The sequence below is a fragment of the Pan paniscus genome, chromosome 17, assembly GCF_029289425.2.
Source record: "Pan paniscus chromosome 17, NHGRI_mPanPan1-v2.0_pri, whole genome shotgun sequence".
NCBI classification, from domain to species: Eukaryota; Metazoa; Chordata; class Mammalia; order Primates; family Hominidae; genus Pan; species Pan paniscus.
Window position 1 is genome coordinate 77,648,813 of NC_073266.2, and position 22,675 is coordinate 77,671,487.

At 37.0% G+C, this 22,675-nt stretch overlaps 1 long non-coding RNA gene across 1 annotated transcript in view; it reads left to right on the forward strand.

Moving 5' to 3' along the window:
• Positions 1 to 1,719: 1,719 nt before the first annotated feature.
• LOC134729236 (uncharacterized) overlaps positions 1,720 to 22,675 on the forward strand; it is a 36,160-nt gene continuing 15,204 nt past the window's right edge. The window contains exons 1-2 of the long non-coding RNA XR_010110123.1: positions 1,720 to 1,909; positions 6,191 to 6,346. This is a non-coding gene — a long non-coding RNA (uncharacterized LOC134729236). The remainder of the gene's footprint in view (positions 1,910 to 6,190; positions 6,347 to 22,675) is intronic.

Consider the following 22,675-nt stretch of genomic DNA (forward strand, 5'->3'; position numbering starts at 1 on the left):
AAGTCTGTGGAAGACAGTACTTTCTGGTTTTGCTCCATTTTAAACTCAAGATTAAACTCTTAAGCACTTATCTTTGCAGAAGGACCTCCACCTCTGCCTTTTGAAATACTTACTCTCCTAGTTCTTACAGGGAAAATTTAAATCCCCAAGCTTTCAGTCTCTAGGCTTCTTGAGGATCATCTTGTAGGGGGCACAAATTATTAGTTTTCCACTTTTTCTCCTTCAGGGATGCCATATTCTAATTGCCGAGGCCTTGAAGTCATTACCTACAGACCCTGAAGCCTGGAAGTACAGACCTTGAAAGACAAGAGTTCTTACTCAGAAACTATTAAAGCTTAAAGTATGAGAATAGAGTGTTATGCAAATGATTTCAAGTGTGCATCTAATCAATTTTTTCTTCCACAAAGCACTTTTCAATTCTCTTGTACAAATTGAATTTTTCAGCTAAATAATCATTCCACAGACAGGCAGTTATGGTTATTTTCTTCTTTTCTAATAAAGTTTTCCAACTCAGAAAGTATTGTACATACTGCCTGAAATTGTATATTTCTTTCATTTTTACATTTAGAATAGAACAATCACCCCCCTATTTTTTTTTCTTCAATTGATGCAACTCAGTAATTTTTATTGCAACTGGAAGACAATACATCACAGAAACTTTATGGTAGGTCTGGGGAAAAGTGTTATTTACAATAAATGATGAAATAGTTTGTCTTTGGCAATATGATTACATACTAAGAGTGCAAAATGCAGCTATGGATGCCTTCCAAGCAACACCATCAAGTCCCTAGAGTTCGGCTGATCACGCCTGCCTCCACATTGTTTCTTTAGGTTCACACGAACATAACAGAACATCACATTCTTTCTCCTTTATGGTTCTCCCTTTCTATTCATGATATTGGCAGTTTCATACAGAAAATACAGAAAAAAAATTGGCTTTTGAAAAATTATTACTCTCTTAAATTAATTTGGCCATGTAGGTCTATTGGCCAGCCAAGGTCAGACGACCCTAAGCATCAATAGTAAACCTCTTGGTCTTCTGATTGCTTTATCACTTTTTTTTTCTGTAAAACAAAACAAAACTCACAAATGTTACAGAATCAGAGTATTAAAAAATGTACAAGTGTATATGCTTCCCAGACACAGAAGGATACATTTTTCCTCCACATTTTCACCTTGGCAGTATTAAGTAGTGAATGACACAGCATGAAACTGGTTACTGAATCAGCTATGAGCTCAGGTGGCCTCAATATACATACTCAAGAAATGTTGCAGTTTAAATAACTGAGAGTGTGCTAAATCTCATCTAAAAAAAGTAGGAGAGGAGCTGGGGAACTCAGGCCACAGTCATGAAAGGATGAATACAATTTCTAGGTTGAATAGATTCACCATATTAAAGTCTTTGAGAATCCAATATGGAATATATCAATTATTTTGCAAAAGGTAGAGAAAGCAGTTCTCAACTTTTGCAAATGAAATACAGTGGAAAAACACTGTTGTATCTATTCCAAAGAAATAGTCTTGATTTCAATTCTAACAAAACAACAGGAAAGGTACCCGTGAGCATCTCATGGTTAAGTCAGAAATGATCATTTACACAGGTTTGTATTTCAGAAGTACAACAGCAAGATGCCGCACCATAGACACATCGGTTTCGGCTGTTAAAAGATGGATCATTTTAAAAACTGTGTTTTCCTTCCTTAATTTTTGGTCATTGAAGCTAGCACTTGTTTGCTGAACTGTGGAAGAACTGCAAGGTCACACACATTATTCATGATAAAGCAACCGAGCTGACAAGTCTGTGCTTAATTCAAGAATAACCAGTAGGAGAGAGAGAAAACACAAGGAGTTGACCACCATCGCCGGTGCTCTCTCAAAGGAAGAGGGGTTAACAGATGAATTCGCAAAGGTAGGCAGATCTATAGAGAACACTGAATGCCATGTGTAAATCTTCATGAAACTCCAGAAACAGGAACACCACACAATGTATATACTTTGATTTACACATTCCGTTACAAAAGAAAAAAAGACACCATTACAACTTTGTAACTGCAATCACCCCCCTATTTAATACCTGTTGGGTATAATCAGCACTATATTTGGTCTGGGGAGTTTGGAAAACGGAAAAGCAATTTCAGCTTTCTTAAATGATTTAGGAGTGATGCAGAGTATAAAATCTCAAATTAAAAGTGAAGCTGAGTCATTCCTGGGTCTGGAGATGCCTACTCTCAGATTGAAGAAATCAAGAGTATTGCAGACCACTGGGACCTGCCTAGGTGGAACTCAGCACGACTCTGGTGCAGCTGGAAAGAAACATTTGGGAACATTCAGATTCATCGTTTTTGGGTGTAACTTGGAGGATATTTGAAAGCACTTCAACGGAATTGAACACTCAGGAGGTGGAGGACAGATGTTTACAGGCCAATGTTAGATGGAGGGGAAGTAAAAACCTGGGTTAGACTCTCTGGCCAGAACTTGAAATATTTTCCTGGTTATTGGCTTGTCCAGTACTTTCTGTTCAAATGTTCAAGGGTCAAACTTGATGTGTCCTCATGTCTTTTCCTGACTTTGGACTCATGTGGATGCAGGAGCCTTGTCCTTATTTCTTCTCTTCTGTCCCAGTGGTTGAAATCAGGCTTTGTAATTTTTAAAATTGGTTATATTAAAGAGATGGGCCAGCAACTTTTGGTCAAGTAAGTACTCTATTTGACTTTCAAACAACTTCTTTGAAACAGATTATCTCAGATCTCTCTTTTAATATAGTAAGTATTTTATGAACTAGGATTAATTCGATCAGGGTCAGTTAAAGTTTCATCACTTCTTTGAGGTTGCTTAATATTTGACTTTGTGTGATCCTACAAGATTATTTTTGCTTGAAAAAGGCTTATCTGAGTACTTGAAGCACAGAAGAAAATGAATAGTTTCTTAACATGGGCATACACATAAATTATATATCATAATTACAAAGAAACTTACATACCCAAGTGAGGGTGAACTTTGGTGGAGTAATTGCATATCTGCAATGCTAAAAGCAATATTTAATAAATATTTAATGAGTAGCTTATTTCTTAATTTCTTTTTCTTAAAGTGTCTTTTTGGAGACAGAGTCTTGCTCTGTTGCCCATGCTGGAGTGCAGTGGTGCAATCTTGGATCACTGCAACCTCCACTTCCCAGGTTCAAACAATTCTCCTGCCTCAGCCTCCCAAGTAGCTGAATTACAGGTGTGTGCCACCATGCCCAGCTTTTTTTTTTTTTTAATTTTAGTAGAGACAGGGTTTCACCACATTGGCCAGGTGGGTCTTGAACTCCTGAACTCAAGTGATCTGCCCGCCTTGGCCTCCCAAAGTGCTGGGATGAGGCATGAGACACCGTGCCAGGCTTTATTTCTTAAATTCATAAGGATGATGATTAACATTTTAGGCAGAACAAGTCTTAATTTTGAGAATATCACAGTTAGAAGCTCTTATTCCTAGGCACTAACATCTAAGCTTAATCAAAACCACTTGTATGTTTTTTTCCAAATGCTCCCTAAGGGGTAGATAAAGCCCCAGTGTGAGAGTGCAGGATTCTGCCTACAGGGTTATGATTGAGCTGGAATGCCAATTTAAATATTCCCACTACAAAGCCCATTTTCTTTTTATTATATGGTAATATGATTCTTCTTCCTAGAAGTCTGATAACCAGGTGACAGATGGAACCAAGCTGTCTGAAAATGACAAACAAATGAATAGATGAATGAATAAACACAGATAGACAGCCATGAAGTTCAGGTATCAATTTAAAGCTACAAAATTGAAAGGTAGAGCGGGTATTTGTCTATATTCTTTTTATAATATGCCATTTTCAATCTATTTTGAATGGCAGAAATTCTTATGAAACAGTTGTATTTATTGCAGAGGTTATAATTTAGAATTAAGAAAAACTATAGATTTTATTTATTTGGTATTTATGTATTACTCTTTTGTGAAGGCATTTGTATAGAAATTGTCTGTAATACTACATAGAGAAAATAATAGCATAACACTAAACGTTGTTGTGTTAGGCTGTTCTCACACTGCTGTAAATAAATGCTTGAGACTGGCAATTTACGAAGAAAAGAGGCTTAAATGGCTCATGGTTTCACAGCCTGTACAGGAAGCATGATGCTGGCATCTGCTCAGCTTCTGGGGAGGCCTCAGGAAACTTTCAGTCATGGTGGAAGGCAAAGGCGAAGCAGGCAACCTCTTCTATGGCTGGAGCGGGAGGAAGAGAGAGAGGGAGACAGGTTCCAGACACTTTTAAACAGCCAGATCTCATAAGGAGTGTGTCACGAGAACAGCACCAAAAAGATGGTGCTAAACTATTCGTGAGAACTCCACCCTTATGATCCAGTCACCTCCTAACAGGCTCCACCTCCAACAATGGGGATTACTATTTGACCTGAGGTTTGAGCAGGGACACAGATCCAAACCATATCAGCTGTCATGATTTTGCAATATTTGCCAACATTCTGAATTGCTTAATATGAAACCCTTAAAAATTATATTGTTTATTATTTGTCATAATCCCATTGAGTCTGGGATAAACGCAGGATAGTTTCAAAGTACATTATTTATGAATATATATGTACAGTAAAGCGTTACTATAAACTATATGTGTATATACATATCTCCATTTGATAATAGCCATTTTTTGCTATTTAAATATATTGAATTCACAGCTTTGAAAATAGGTCTGTTTACATTTAGAACTAATGTAATAGAATTATAGTATTCAATAATATTAAGTAATGGCGAAATAGGGTAGCCTTTGATTAAATGGCAAATCAGGTAAATAAATATGCATTAGAAAAATGAGAAATGGAGGTAGGGAGGAAGAGAAGAACGGAGAGAGAGAGACTGACTCCTATAATGAGTTAGAATAGAGGGACTTGTTAATGACAATGCTAATGATGGTGTTGATGAAATGTTTAATAACAAGTAATTATTAGTGACAATTATTTTATAGTGCATGTTATTTAGCAAAATTATAAGAGAATTTGTTCTATTCCTGAAATTAAAAAAATTAAAATTTAGTGTATATTATAACTTGACATAAGATTCATTTAGTTTGCTTTTGTATTGAGCTTTAAAGAAATTTCCCTAAAATATAAAAACTCTAAATGTTTATTTATTAAGAAAATTATCAGTTCCAAAGGTAGTTTTTCAATGTTTCATTTTAAAAAAGTTAAAAGTACTTTCATTTCTCCTAAAATTTAACAACATTGATGGGAAATGAAGCAATAGAGAGAACTGGACCTCCAACATTTAGCAGAATGTAAATCATTTGAAGATCATTCAGTGGAATTTTTCTGTCAAGCCATACTTTCTTTCTTTGTTTTTAAAGACAGGATCTCACTCTGTTACCCAGACTAGAGTTTAGCGGTACAATCACAGCTCACTGCAGCCTTGAGCTCAAATAAGTCTCCCTCCTGAGCCTCCCAAGTAGCTGGGACTACAGGTGCACACCACCACACTCAGCAATTTTTTTTTTTTCTTTTAGACCCTGGATCTCGCTTTGTTGCCCCTGCCTGGTTTTGAACTCCTGACCTTAAGCAATCATCCCACCTTAGCCTCCCAAAGTGCTAGGATCATAGATGTGAGCCACTATGTCCAACCATACTTTCTCTTGAGAAGTGATTCATTATCAGTGATTTTAAAAAAGAGATAGTAATTAGGTATGACCAAAATTTTACTAAAGATTTAGAGTATTCTTTCTCTCTCTCCCCAACTCCTCATCTTTCTTTCGCTCTCATTCCTTTGTTTTCCTTTCTTTTTTTCTTTTTCTTTTTCCCTTTCTTTGAAAAAATATTCATCATGTGTGTTATACGTAGCAGTTATTGAATGAATGAAAACATGTAAAGGAGAAATAAATGTAGGTCAGAACTATTAAGTATTTTGTGGAAAATTATCTTGGGACTCATCAAAGATAATTTAGAAATGGTCATAAAAATCATTTTAAATTCTACTATTTTCTAGTCATTTTATTCTATAAGTTGTTGAAAAACCAAAATCTTACAATTGGATTTCATGTGAAATTATCTTATGCTGTTGTCTCTCTTTCAAATGCAAAGTTTATGTGTCCTGTGCATGTTAATGCCAATTTTTCACCATCCCACCACGTTAAGAAATTTTCTGTCCCAAATATCTTTGTCATATGTACATATTTTAGACAGCTCTTCTGGCCAAGAACATGGATCATTTGCAGCATAGAGGCAAGTTGATATATATAGCATCATGACAGTGGAGCAAATTCCACAAAAACTGCTAATGGACAGAGAAATTTCATGGAGAAAAGCTAGCAGACAGAGCTGGAATAAAACAATGGGTAAGTCTGTAAGTGAAAGTTAACTGTTGGCATTTTATTTTCAAGACAGTTGTTCCAATACAGCCTTGTCAGTAATAAAATAATGTTTCATTTTGCTGTTCAAATTCTGATTCATCATGAACTGATTCTTTTTTTGCTTTAATCTCAGTAATGAATTTGAACAATATTAATTCAGCATCCTTCAGAGAATACTGTGTTTATGTACATTTTGTATTTCTGTCTTACTTTTGACAAGAGAAGTCTATTAAGTACTTAATTGTAGAGATCTTCCTTTTTTTGGTGAAATGGCACCAGTATCTGCTCAGCTGCCGAAACCTGAAAACAAAGGTCATACTGAATTATTCACTCTCTTTTATTAATACTTCCATTCATCCAATCATCTCTAGGCCAGGTTACCTACCTCTGAATTCCTCCATTCCTCATCTTTCCCTTACCCTGTCATTGTCACTATACCAGGGCAGGTTATCTTTATATCTATATCGATATCAATATCAATATCTTCTATATCTATATTGAGAGAAAGTGCAACGACCCCTTTGTTGACTTGCTAGCAATCAAGTCTTTGATTTGCCAACAAAGTATTCCTTTCAATGCGCAGATTTAATTCATATATCATTTTCCTATTCACATTTCTTCCACTGCTTGCTGTCACTGGATAAAATGTAAAGTTTCCTTGCATTGCAAAGGGGCCTCATGATCTGGCCCTTTTCACTTCAGCATCTGCTTCTTCCTATTCTCTGTCCCATCACCAGCTGAGCAGAACATCTCATGTTTCAGCCTTCCTCCAAGAAGCTCTCTTACCCACCTCCCCATCCAGGAAACATAAGCTTATCTTTCAAGTCAGGTTATTGTACTCAAGACTCCTCCACACACTTAAAGGCTACACTTTCTGTGACCCTAATGTACCCTGGACTTATTCATCTTATATTATTACTTTTTTGTCTCTACATCAGACATGAATTCATTGAAGCAAAAACATCTATCATTTCTGTCTTGAGTCCCCAGTTCTCTGCATTGTGAGGATTAAATAGTATATGTTCAATAAATATTTGTTGAATAAATGAATGAATCAACTCCTCTGTGATACATATATCTGCATGGATGACTGCAGACAACCTAAGATCTTCATGTTAAAAATTAGCTCATCGTTTCTTTTCTTGATTTTCTTGTCTTAGAGTTACGCATCCATTCTCTAAAGTGAAAAGACTGTGAGTAACCTGGTTTCTGTCTCTCTCTCCCTCCCTCCTACCTTTAATAAAAAAGAGATCAGAGTCATATGAACTTAAAATTTACCAAATTTCCCTCAAGTTAACTATATGGCTAATATTTAACTTATATCTTTGTTCCAGGCTCTTTTCATTCCAATTCATTCTCCAAACTACTGCCAGATTTATCTTTTCTGAGATCCCATCTGCATCTCCTCTATTTGAAAATTTTCACTAATTCTCGTTGCCTGTAAGTATGGTAGCCTGAATTGTAAGACTCTGCCATATCACCGCAGCATGTCTTTTGTTTACCATTTGATGATAAAACCAATTCTATGTATACCCTATACAATAGTTACACCAAATATTTTGTCTTTCCCAAAATATGCTATATTCACAGGTATCTTAAGATACTTAAACATGCTCATCACTGCTTGGGTCAGTGAACTCCTATATTTAAGACTCAAAGTTGGATGAAAGTTGGATGAAAAGAAATGCATCAGACCTTACAATATCTTACTCTCTACCCTAATATTCCATTTATTTATTTATTTATTTATTCACTGATTTCTCAAACTTTATTTTTACACTAATTTTATGTTAGGCCTTATTTTAGGTACCAGAGTGTTAAAAGATTAAAAATAAAAGTTAAATCCTGTTATTAATAATATTCACACACTTGAGGTAAAATAAATAGCATAATATAATTTTTTTGAAAAATGTACTAACAATTTGTTTGATTTTTCTTACAAAACTCTCTAATGATATGCTTTAGAGACTATAACATTACAGTTTTATAAATTGCCAGAAATATCCTCTTTTGACTCCCTGCCTTCCTTTACTTCTCATCATCAGTCTCTGAGACGTATCTTATTTTCTCTTCAGTTTCTCAATCATAATTCTCAATCTCCATTAAGATGGAAGTCTTTGAAATGTCCATAAATCTTGTATATTACTGTAGTGTTGGAGAGACTACTGGAAATGTACTGTTCTCTGAGGTGTTTTTAGTTGTCAATCATGCTCCTTGAATCCTACTTTTCAGGGACTGCATTTTAATCATGGTTCCCATGCACTGTTAACTATTTAGTTGACTATCTCTCCTGTCATTTGTGAATTTCTTGAGGGAAGGAGCTTATCTTTTTCATTTTTAGAATTCCAGCTCTGCACAAGGTTGGGTACATAATACTCAAACATTTTTTGAAAAAATAAGTGAATGAATGAATGAATGAATGACTATTGCAATTTCACTCTTGACTTAGGAGATAGACCCCAAATATTTGTTGACAGGCAGTAGCATTGGTTGCTGACAGAGAATGTTCTTTTCTCTATTTGCTTTTTTCTCTATTTGCTTTTTTCTCTATTTGCTTCACAAATAGTTCAGAGACACTCCAAAAATCCTTTTGGGGATGTAAATGCTACATTTTTATTCTTTGATATTAATGGCATAGATACTCTCTTCAGCAAACACCTCCTAAGGAATTCTTTAGATTAATTGACACTCCCCATCACCTGTCCAGAATGTGCTAGCTCCATTACATGCATTGTCTCATTTAATCCTCATTCACCCCATCTTTTAAAAAAATTGATGTGTAGTAGATGTACTTCGTTTTAGGATACATGTGATAATTTAATACATTCAACTTCTGGGCACCCCTTTAATAGGCCTGCAAACCTCTGCTTTTCTCACTTGACTTGTATGCTTGCTGACAGTCAGGTTCTGTTTGTTCCAAAACCTGTTAGTGCCAGGTGTAGTTAATATGGAAATTATGTCATTTAATTAAGATTGTATAAACTTGCTAATGTTAAATATCAAAGGCAAGAAGGTTATTTTTTTCTGGGAAAACTAAGTAGATTCTTTCAAAAGATGTAACGAAAAAGAATTGCTAGAAAACTGCTTTCAAATTAGCTTTGGGGAGGTCTCTATAAAAGACTGAGAGGAATATGTAATCATATAACTTCAGATATAGTCTTGGATTCTAGCTCCATTTATTTATTTATTTATTTAAAGATGGAGTCTCGCTCTGTTACCCAAGCTGGGGTGCAATGGCACGATCTTAGCTCACTGCAACTTCCACCTCCTGGGTTCAAGTGATTCTCCTCTCTCAGCCTCCCGAGTAGCTGGATTACAGGTGCATGCTGCCACACCTGGCTAATTTTTTGTATTTTAATAGAGATGGGGTTTTACCGTATTGCCCAGGCTGGTCTTTTACTCCATTTATTTTTTTAAAACAACCTTAAGCAAATGCATCATAAGTATAAAGATGAAGCAGAACCCAAGGATTCATATCCAGGAAAAGGCCTAGCTTTTTCTAAGTTAAAAGATCAGCAAATAAATGTACATTTAAATGTTCTAAGCTGAAATAAAATGTTGAAGGTAAATATATATCGTTTTAATGATTACCCACATTAACTTACTTTTTGATCATTTGATCATGGTTTTGGTTGCTTGGGTAAGATTGCTTCTTATGGATTTACAATCTTCTTTCTAAAATGCTGTATTTATTTTTATTTTTGATAGTAGTCACAATCACATCTAGTAAGAAATTAGTGTGTGGCAGGCTCTGTGCTAGGTCCATTAAATGCATTGTCTCATTTAATCCTCATTATCCCCATCTTTTTTATTGATACATACTAGATGTTCATAGTTTGGGAGTACATGTGATAACTTAATAACTTTGGATAATTTGTAAAGATCAAATCAGTGTACTTGGGCTATCTGTCACCTTAAACAGTTGTCTTTTGTTTATGCTAGAACAATTTGAATGCTTCTTTTCTAGCTATTTTGAAATATATGATAGAGTGTTGTAAACTATAGTCACCCTAGTTGTCTGTCTAATACTAGCTCTTATTTCTTCTATCAAACCATATATTTGTACCCATTAATCAACTTCTCATCCCACCTCCCTAGTACCCTTCCCAGGCTCTGGTAATCACTGATCTACTCTCTATCTTCATGAGATTCACTTTTTTTTAGCTCCCACATGTGAGTGAGAATGTGATATTTGACTTTCTATGCTTGACTTGACAGTGTGGTGATTCTTCAAGGATCTAGAACTAGAAATACCATTTGACCCAGCCATCCCATTATTGGGTATATACCCAAAGGATTATAAATCATTCTACTATAAAGACACATGCACACGTATGTTTGTTGCTGCACTATTCACAATAGCAAAGACTTGGAACCAACTCAAATGTCCATCAATGATAGACTGGATTAAGAAAATATGGCACATATACATCATGGAATACTATGCAGCCATAAAAAAGGATGAGTTCATGTCCTTTGTAGGGACATGGATGAAGCTGGAAACCATCATTCTGAGCAAACTATCGCAAGGACAGAAAACCAAACACCGCATGTTCTCACTTATAGGTGGGAATTGAACAATGAGAACACTTGGACACAGGGTTGGGAACTTCACACACCAGGGCCTGTCATGGGGTGGTGGGAGGGGGGAGGGATAGCATTAGGAGAAATACCTAATGTAATTGACGAGTTAATGGGTACAGCACACCAACATGGCACATGTATACATATGTAACAAAGCTGCACGTTGTGCACATGTACCCTAAAACTGAAAGTATAAAAAAAAAACAAAAACAAAACAATTACTCCAGTTCCCTCCTAACACAAAAACAAAAACAAAAACAAAAACCATGCACCTTGATCCAGTTACTTTTAGTCATTTTCTACTGAAACATTTGAGTAGATTTTGGTTTCCCAAAAATTATTTTACAGTATCCAAGGGGAAGTATCTCTTCTTCATCATAGCACAGGGCCCTAAGTTGTTGTTTTTTTCAGCATGTGACTATCTTTAGAAAGCCCTCAATTCTCATGGAAACCATTCATAATACAAGGATACTCATGGGCCCAGACAAATTAGTATAGAAAAGTGCCTTACCCTTCACTACAGAACAAGTTAGGAAGGTCAACTGTGGGCAGATGTGCAGGGTCTTGAATTAATGCTTCAAAAGCATAACTAAAATTTTACTTTTCTTTCCTGTCTCATCCAAACCAGTGATATAACCCTTCTGAGACTCATGATAGACAAAACAGTTCTCGTGTACCAGATTGCTTTGTATGGGACCATATGTCTAAATCCTTGACCAAAAGTCTGAGATTTAAGAAAAACATAATCCCCAGACACAGTTATTAGGGATTCCAAATCCTGTTAGGCTGTGAGTTTAACTGCTTATGCAAAGTGGATTTGGTCCCTCATACACTGTAACATTGACATTGGAGAAAAAGAGGCACAACCAGAGAGGTGGAACAATAATGTGTTAATTTAATGTTCCACCAAGTTGTTGAGGGGTCAGTGATCTGAATAAACAATGAAGCAAGTTTATAAAATTAACTATGGTACTCCAAAGAACAGATATTTTAAGTGTTTTGTTCACTTTATTTTTCACAAATGTTATTAATTTTTTATTTTAGTGCATGCATATGTTATGTACCAGAGCTCATAGTTGAACAAAGGAGGGAATAAATTAGCAATTTGGGGAATGTTGAAAATTAGAATGTTGGGTCTTGGCTGGGCCCGGTGGCTCTCTTATGAACTTGAATACAGGTTCATAAAAGTAAAAGGGAAAACTGTGCCTGGGAGAGGCACCAGAGAAGAGAGGAGTCTGAGAGTCTGGAGATGAAGTTCTCTGAGAACTTCCACTGCAATTAGGTAAGAATCCACTCTCATGACCATGGTTTCTCAAACTGCTCAAAGTGCTGGTGCAATCCCAGCACTTTGGGAGGCAGAGGCGGGCAGATTACTTGAGGTCAAAAGTTCGAGACCAGCCTGGCCAACATGGTGAAACCCTGTCTCTACTAAAAATACATAAATTAACTGGGTGTGGTGATGCGCACCTGTAATCCCAGCTACTGGGGAAGCTGAGGCAGGAGAATCACTTGAACCTGGAGGCGGAGGTTGCAGTGAGCCGAGATTGTGCTGCTGCACTCCAGCCTGGGGTGACAGAGCGAGACTCTGTCTTTAAAAAAAAAAAAAGTTGGGTCTACAGAGTGTCATTAAACTCAGTTTGCAAAGTAGAGCCCAGGATATAAAGAGAAAAATTAAGATAGGAGAGCACAACTTGAATACAGGTTCATAAAATTGCAAGGGAAAACTGTGCTGGGAGAGGCAACAGAGAAGAGAGGAGTCTGAGAGTCCGGAGATGAAGTTCTCTGAGAACTCCCACTGTAATTAGGTAAGAATCCACTCTCATGACCATGGTTTCTCAAACTGCTAGGTGCTGCCTCCTCTCTGGAATCTTGTACTTTCTAGTTCACCATTCCCAGCTATATCAGCAGCTATTTTTTTTCTTATTTGACAACTCCCTCAGCTTTTCATCCTTGCTGTCCCATTTTTTTCCTTGGGGGTGGGGAATGCTCTCCCTGAATCCTCACATGAATGGCTCCTTCTTGCCACTTTTATCTTCCTTCAAATATTACTTGTGCCAACCCATGTTCCATGACCACCTGCCTAAGGTGGGCACCCACACTCCCATCCCTCTTGCCATCTTCTCTCATCTACCTGTTCTATTACCTTACAGCACCTACTGGTTTCGAAATTATTCTTACTCATTAGTTTACTTGTTTGTTTGTTTTTATTTGTATCTGTCCAGTTTGGTCAGAATATGACCTCTTTGAGGTTAGACATTTGTTTGTTATGGTATTCTCCGTGTTCATAGTAGTGAAGGTAGGCTGAGCATGGTGGCTTACGCCTGTAATCTCAGCACTTTGGGAGGCCAAAGTGGGTGGATCACTGGAGGCCAGGAGTTTGAGACCAGCTTGGGCAAGATCGCAAGACCTCATCTCTACCCAAAATAAAAATTAGCTGAGTGTGGTGGCACAAATCTGTAGTCCTAGTTATTCAGGAGGCTGAGGTGGGAGCATTTTTTGAGCCCAGGAGTCCTAGCCTGCAGTGAGCTGTGATCATGCCACTCCCATCTGGATGATAGGGCAAGATCCTATTTAAAAAAAAAAATGAAAGAAAGAAAAAAAAGAACACACACACACATATACATACACACACACACACACGTACACACACACACACTCACATATAGGATAGTGAAGGTGCTTAATAAATAATCATTAAATAAATAAATGTGTATTGACATAAAAAACACTAACAAGAGATATATGCTATGTTTCCAGTGGTTAAAAAAGAAACAGTCTATATATGGTTTTAAAAAAGCCTCTATTTGCACAGGAAAAAGTCTCCTGAAATAAATGTATTAAAATATTAAGATGTTTTTTTCATCTTGTGTGGGGAAAATTTTACTAGTCTCTATATTAATATAATAAGTAACAATTAGCAATTTTATATGCTTATGATTACTTACATGATAAAGTGAAAATATAAGAGAAAAAGAAATGTTCGAAAAAGTTGACATCAGTAGAAATTGTGCAAGCAGCACTTTCAAGATGGAGTAGAATGGTTAGCCAACAGCTCTCCTTTGTGTTTCGGCATTTAAAAATAAAGCAAGAAGTTTTATTTTTTTCCTGATTTGATTAAGTGGAGAGAAAAAAAGAAGGGCAGCTAGCATATGGAGCCACAGAACTTCTGGCCAATAAGGAGTGTAGAACAACAACAACCAAAAATATAAACTCTTTACTTGTCTAATTGTTTAATTAAGGAGAGTAGTTTGCAGGTAGATGATGGAGAGTAGGTTCTGAAAGTCAGATGGATGAGGATAAAAACCTCCGAAAGAGCATTTGAGTGTAAACTGGCCTTATCTCCAGCAGGACATTCAAAGTAAATCTACCCACTCAGAGCCCTCAGAAGAAGGCTATCTTTGGGACTCTGTTCATATTATCCCACAACCAGATGTGATTCTTATTCTACTTCCATCTCTACCTCACTCTAGTGGCACTTTTTGTATGCATGACTTCTGCTGATATGTTTCTTTGAGGATTGCATGTTTGATATACTTTTGAGTATCCCCTCCAAACCAATACACTGCTTAAGCCCTGATATACACCAAATAATTGTTTGTTGCATAAATAAATTCAAAGTATGCAAATTAGGCCAGAATTGAATGACTGTGCATGATCAGTTGAGTGTTTATTAGTAGTAATACAAATGCTACATCATATATCAACATCCATTTCTCAAAAAGTATATTCTTAGTTTGGAAGTGCTAATAAAAACAGTATTTGTTAAACATTTGCCAGATCTTCTTGAGGAGAAACTAACTGCATTGCTTTTACAGCCCTGATCTCTACAGTTCTTAGAACAATGACCATAGCATTCTGAGTCCTTCAAGATTTTCAGGTCAATGAAGGATTTAGACATAGGCAGTGAGTGTATGGATTTTTTTCTGAGAAATTTCTTTGGATACTTAGATGGAAAGAATTTGTTGCGTCCTTAAGTTAGGTCTCCCAAGCTCAGCAACTAGGAAGTAAATAGAACTTGCAAAGTTAAAATCCCATTACATGGAATTCTGTAGTTAAATAGGCATGGCAGTATGAGAGAAAAAATGTTAAATAAGTGTGACCATGCTTATTTGAGGTTTTGACTATTACTGACACGTGTAATGGTTCTTAATAATAATAGGTCTCTTCTGAAAAAAACTTCAGAAAAAAGGAAAAACAGGAAAAATAAAAATCTTTATTAGAAACAATTCATAGTCATCTAAATCTCACAGACTATTATATACATTGGGATAAGTTAGAATAGAATATAAAAATGCTGTATAGTAATCCATAAGCTAAAACCTTAACAAAATGGAAATGAAGAAATATAAAATAACTCAAGTTTCATAATCTCTACAATGGACTTTCTTAGCATTTTTGGGTTGATGGTCTAATATATCCTTTTCCTGAATGTTATGATCAATGTATTCACGATAAATGTTTTCAGTGAAGATTTTGATCTTTAAGTTATAAAATGTTTGTTAGGAAACCATTAGCGCTACCCATTAGATCTACGAGGTTGGAGGAAGAGGGCTTGACTGGGTGTACACAGCTTTCTTCTCATGGCTCTATTTGGGGAAGAAGAGATGTCCTGCTCCCCATTGGCACCAGACCCTTCTCATTACATCCTGGGCAGTGCACACAGGAGAAAGAGAAGCCCAGAGCTGATACAGGTGCAAAGGTGGTGAAATCATTGATGCTATGCTGTGAGAACTCTACCATCAATCAACTAGCACCAGTGGGAAGCTCATCAGAGGAAAAAACCTTTTCTTGTTCATAAGTCGGGACACATGTCCTCTAACGAAACTGTCAGTGTGTAGCTATTGCCGTTACAGCCATTTTCCTTTTCCTACTATGTAGAAAAAGCCCAGAGGGAAAGAAAGTATCCCAGAGAAGGCAAGACCCTACAGGGCTGTGAATCGCCTCTCCAAGGTCTGGTGGGAGAATGCTGTCAGTCACATTGCTTCCCAGAGATTAAGTCTATGGTCACTTTGATAATGGCTTGCTCAATTTAAAAACTGTTACTTGAGAGAAAAACACAGCTAGAACATAGTACACCCAACCTCAACTGGCTTTTCTACTATCTCAGGATCAAAATGTACCCTGACTTCACTCTGCTAATCAAGTATTTGTATGAAAATGCACTGTATTCATAAACCCAGTCTACTACTTACCAGATACATTGATGGAGGGTTTGCCTGTCCTTCTCATTTACCGAAGGGCAGAATGTCCCATTTATTTCTCTTGAGCTAAAAGCTCCATTTACCCTTATAAGACAAGAAATTAGCTTAAGCTTCAGCTGGTGATTCCTAGCTAAGTTTTTGAATACAAAATAAAATAATGCCATAATGGAGCTCTTCCTCTAGTTCTCAAGTTTTTGCTTTTTTTTTTTTCAAAGCCTAATTCAAGAGAGCCAAAATGCTGTGTTTCTATGAATCAATCTTTGAACAGTTTAATTTCCTGCTTCCTTGGAAAAGTAAGTTTGTAAAATAAGTTATCTGGTAGATCTCAAAGACTAAAATATCATCATTACTTTGCTTTATTAATGACAGGTTCTTGACAACGTGTCCCTGGACTACGATGCTGGGGGTAAGAGTCATCCAAACACCCCCAAAACTGTATGGAAAGTGTTTGGTCTGTGCACATTTGTGCTTCTTTTAGAAAAATTATTAGAATAGGCTGCATTGCCTTCATTATAGTCTCAAGATATCCTCAATACCAAAAAAGGTTAAGAAGAACTGATTTGTCAGACATTGTAGAAGTAATATTAGAATATACTCTTTGAAGGGCCAGGCGCAGTGGCTCACGCCTGTAATCCCAGCACTTTGGGAGGCCGAGGGGGGCGGATCACAAGGTCAGGAGATCGAGACCATCCTGGCTAACACAGTGAAATCCCGTCTCTACTAAAAATGCAAACAAAATTAGCCAGGCATGGTGGTGGGCACCTGTAGTCCCAGCTACTTGGGAGGCTGAGGCAGGAGAATGGTGTGAACCCGGGAAGCGGAGCTTGCAGTGAGCCGAGATTGCACCACTGTACTCCAGCCTGGGGGACAGAGTGAGACTCCATCTCAAAAAAAAAAAAAAACAAAACAAAACAAGAATATACTCTTTGAGACAACAGAAAATATCTTGGACGGCTACCAATTCAAACTATTCCCTGCTGATGTCACTTTTTAAACCAGGATACAGAAATTCATTCAAAGGAAACTAAAATGGATTGATAATTATTTTTAAAGTGTGATATTTAGCCTTTGTAGTGTTGAATATGGGATATTCTCTTTGGCAAACTCCATGAATGAAAATACCCCAGTAAGACAGGCTACATTTAGTTTTACCTTCAAGGGTGCTTTCCTATGGAAATAGATGTTTTTTAATAGTAGCCAACTTCTGAGCATATAATGGGCAACTCATATGAGTTGTCAGTAGTTTTCTTTAAGTTGAAACTGTTTTCCTGAGAAAAATGAGAGACACATTAAAGAATTAATTTTTTTTGAGACAATATCTTGCTTTGTTGCCCAGGCTGAAGTGCCTTGGCGTGACTACGGCTCACTGCAGCCTTGACCTCCCAAGTTCAAATGATCCTGCCACCTCAGCCTCCCAAGTAGCTGAGACTACAAGCATGTGCCACCACACTCAGCTAATTTTTGTATTTTTTGTAGAGACGGGGGTCTCACTATGTTGCCAGGGCTGGTCTCAAACTCCTGAACTCAAGATATCCTCCCACTTTGGTCTCTCAACGTGCTGGAATTACAGGTGTGAGCCATCACGCTCAGTCAAGGAATTTAATTTTTTCTTTTTTTTTGAGGCAGAGTCTCACTCTGTCTCCCAGGCTGGAGTGCAGTGGCCTGGTCTCGGCTCACTACAACCTCCGCCTCCCGGGTTCAAGCAATTCTGCTGCCTCAGTCTCCTGAGTAGCTGGGACTACAGGCATCCGCCACCACTCCTGGCTAATTTTTGTATTTTTAGTAGAGATGGGGTTTCACCATATTGGCCAGGCTGGTCTCGAACTCTTGACCTTGTGATCCGCCTGCCTCGGCCTCCCAAAGTGCTGAGATTACAGGCGTGAGCCACCACGCCTGGCCAAGGAATTTAATTTTAACATAATCCTTAAACTTGTGTCTGTGTTCATTTTGTATTAGATAAACTGTTGGTAACAATTACCTTGGCTATCCTTTTAGCTAAACGATTTAAAGATTAAGATATATAAAAATAATATGATAAAAATTGGAGGATATTTGGTAGGTGGGTTCATCTCATTTTCAAAATGTATTTTAAACATTAAATTGCAAATTTATTTTTCTAATACAAATTTCAAGCAGTTATTCACCAAATTTTGTTAAGCACACACTACACACCAGGCACTTGTCTAGATGATGAGGACACAGCAGTGAGCAAAAAAGACAAAGTTCCTGTTGTTATGGAGTTTATATTCTAGGCGAAGAAATACAATAAATGAATAAGCACATGAAGTTCAACACCAGATAGACAAGATTTGCATGAAGAAAAATAAAATAGGATAAGCACACAAAAGCTATTTAGCAAGTGTAGATGAGAAAGTGGAGGAATTGGAACGTTTGTACACAGTAGGAATGAAAAATGGTGCAGCCTCTATGGAAAGCAATATGGAGGTTCCTTAAAAAATTAGAAATAGAATTACCTACTTCTGGGCATTTATCTAAAAGAATCAAAAGTAGGATCTCAAACAATATTTATATCCCATGTTCATTACAGCATTATTAACAATAGCCAAGATGGACAAACAATCTAAATATCCATCAGTGAATGAATGGATAAAGAAAATGTGGTATATATTGGTATATATAGTGGTATTTATAAATATGGAATATTTTTCAGCCTTAAAAAAGCAGGATATCCTGACATATGTGACAACATAGATGAACCTGGAGGACATTATGCTAAGTGAAATAACCCAGTGATCGAAGGGCAAATACTACACAAATACCACTTATGTGAGGTACATAAAATAGTCAAACACATAGAACCAGGAAGTAGAATGGTGGTTTCCAGGAGCTGAGGGAAGGGGAAAATGGGAAGCTGCTATTCAACAGGTATAAAGTTTCAGTTATACAAAATGACCAAGTTCCAGAAATCTATTGCAAAACATTGTGCCTATAAGTTAGCATTACTGTACTTTACACCTAAAATTTTGTTGAGGGTAAATCTCATGTTGTGTTCTTACTGCAATTGAAAAGCCACAAACAAACCAAAACAAAAGATAATTCCTCCTTGGTTTTTGCTCTAGAACCAGGAAACTTCAATAAGTTGAAATCATATGAACAAAAGTATGTGGACAGCCGTATTAGTAGCTTTTATAATGTTTTAAAGAGTATTCATTCTTCCTTTTTTCTAAGAAAAATTTTCGTAAACACATGTAAGAACAAGTGTGATTAATAGTTTTGTACTGTCCTTTATATTTCATATTTTATTTACATTAGAAATCACAAATTATTTCTCACTAAGGCTAAAACCTCTACGAGCTATGCCAGTTGTGACCACTTTTTCTGAGGTTCTCTCAACTGTTGGTAAATCTCCTTCGCTAGGTCAGATACTTCTTCATCTTCTTGGAGTTATCTCTTGGGTCTCTCTTTTCCCTCCTCATAATCTTGCATCTGTCAGCCATACCAATGGTAGGACTACAGATTTGGCAGAGCTTGCAGTGAGCTGAGATCATGCCACTGCACTCCAGCCTGGGCGACAGAGCGAGACTCCATCTCCAAAAAAAAAAAAAAAAATGCTTTACTTCATCTTCCTTAGTTACTATGGCAACAGTTAGAAGAAAAATAACCCCAAAACTCATCAAACATGGTCATCGGAACTCTTTCTTAGCTGCCCATCTTCCCATAGGCATTAAATGAATCCTGTGCCCTGGTAGCAGACCTTTATTACTGACTCTCAGCAAGTGATTACTCTGCAAAATAAAATGAAAAAAAAAAAAAGACAAAGAATGAAATTGATTAGTTACAACATATTTCTAGGCTTCAGCATTTTCCATGGAAAAAATAAAAAAAGTATGATAGTGTTCTAATGCCTTGAAGTCAACAACTTCCAAATTTGGGTGAAATGAGTCATTTTGTGAAATTATTTAATACAAATTACGTAAAATTTGGACATTTATAAAAATCAACTTTTAAATATATGAGCTGGGAGGAGGCTATGGTTTAGAAACGATTGTAAAGTATTTGGCTGTTTGTATGTTATTTTTTCCTACCTTCTCTTAGGTATTTCCATGCTGTTTTGTGGTAATAGTGAGGAAAACCAGGTGTTAACTGTCAGTCTATTCCAAGTCATTTTGCCTTTTTGATTTAAATAAAACAATTTAACTCTCACCCTACAAAAAGCAGAAACCCGAGTCTCTTCCAAAAGTCGTGGGGGCTCTGGAAGTGATACTTTTCCTCACTGCCTCCAGCCATGTCTTCCCTTTGCCTGAGGTCTTGTCTATTGCAGGTATTTTCCCCTTAGTGCTGTCCACCATTGACTGACATCCAGATTCTTTCGTCATCCAAATGACCACACGCATGCTGAGAGTCTGTAATGGATTTTAATAAAATTTAGGGCTTAGGTGGGTGATGTATTACACAGCATTATGCAACGAGTGAGTTAAAATTAAATAACAGAACTGGGCTGGGTGTGGTGGCTCACGCCTGTAATCCCAGCACTTTTGGAGGCCGAGGTGGGTGAATCACCTGAGGTCAGGAGTTTGAGACCAGCCTGGCCAACATGGTGAAACCCTCTCTCTACTAAAAATACAAAAATTAGCCAGGCGTGGTGGCGCACCTCTTTGATCCCAGCTACTTGAGAGGCTGAGGCAGGGGATTCACTTGAACTTGGGAGGCGGAGGTTGCAGTGAGCTGAGATCGCACTACAGCACTCCAGCCTGGGCAACAGAGCAAGACTCCATCTCAAAATAAATAAATAAATAAATAAATAAATAAATAAATAAATAAATAAAATAAAATATAAAATAAAATGAAAAACAGGGCCGGGCATGGTGGCTCATGCCTATAATCCCAGCACTTTGGGAGGCTGATCCGGGCGGATCACTCACACTGCACTCCAGCCTGGGCAACAGAGTGAGACTCTGTCTCAAAAAATAAAATAAAATAAGTAACATAACTTGCCTACTAAAGTCACTTGGCCATTTTCCCTGAACATCTCACCGTGTAGAGCCCTGGCTCCTGGCCATCTTGCTGGGCCCCTCCTTCTTTTCTCTGCAGGTCCTCAAATTCCCTGTGTCTCTCTCTTAAGCTGTTGGAGAACCTCCAAATTCCTTTTAATGTAGTGTATTGTACAAATTTATTTCTCTTTATTTCGTTTTTTCCCTTGCAGATTATCATTTTTACATTTCCTTTTCAAATCTAAAACTACTGTTAATAGTTTTGCTTAAATAAAGAGCCACTTATCCTAGAGAGAAATAACGTCGCTTACATAGGAAGTACAATTCCTCTAGTCAGTTTTGGCCCTGAATAACAGTTTAATTTTCTTTCACAGAGAATTTAGGGTAGAAATGTATATTTGTACAAGATACTAATTTTACATGGATTATGCTGCACATTTCAATAATTGTAACTAATTGATTGGTTTTAGTGATAAATTATCTTCTCAGTTTTAAAGGTGAGAAAGATGAGGGGCATGGATATTGTCACTTATTTAAAATCACAAAGCCAGCAAGTGAACAGAAGCAGAATTTGGTCCCAGGCCTTTGAATTTCTATGCCAGGATTCTTTACATTATACCAGTTGACACCAGTATACATTAATATGAAGGCTGCATATAGAAACCCCAACATAATACTTGAAAATTGCCCTCTCACAGTAGTGTCTGAGGTGCTGGCTTAAACTAAGGAAATGGAAAATGTTATAGAAAGGTCAGAGAAGAGCCACTGACTATTAAGCAATGGGAAATTGGACTTTGTGGAGAAGACTAGAAAATGTGATCAGATTAATAGTCTGCCACGCTATGATTATGCCATGACAGTGTCTTCAAGGCAGGTTTTATGAAAGGACATGTTTGTGTTCTGTGACATTGACTTCAAAAGGTTATGGTTGTAGCTGAAAAAATTTCTAACTTCCCTTAGTTGATTTGTGGAATCATGTGTGAATTCAACTAAACTCTTCAAAGACCTACTTTTTGTTCTTGGTTTTTTTTTTATCTACAATGTTTGGATTTCATAAATATACTCTATAAAGTAATATTTTTGTATATTAAAACACCCTTTAAAAACTTCCTGATGGGATAAATGTATCCTGTCATCGTGGCATACTAAATAATGAAGTACAAACTTAACACATAAGTGTTGGGTCAAAATGTACACACTACAGTCAGGCAAAAAATAGTTACTATCTACCTATAGCTGATCTCATCTTGTTCAGGAGTCTCCATTTATACTGAAGCTGGACTGAGGCTGTCCAGCAGTGGAATTAAACATGCCAATTAAAGAACAATAACCCAGTTCTTTTTCCACTTAAGACAATTTCTTTCAGATTAATTCAGTATTATTTGAGTAAATAGACAATTCAGGGCTTAATTCTCTGCTAGGTAAGTTTCTACCCTCTCTTGCAGGCCTCTCTCTTCCCTCTTCCTTGTTAAGAATGGATCGGGTGCTGGAAGATCCCAGATATCCCCCTGGCGTTCATGGCAATAGTGCTTAACTCCAGTGGAGCTGTCTTATCCTGCTGTCTCTGTATAGAGGCC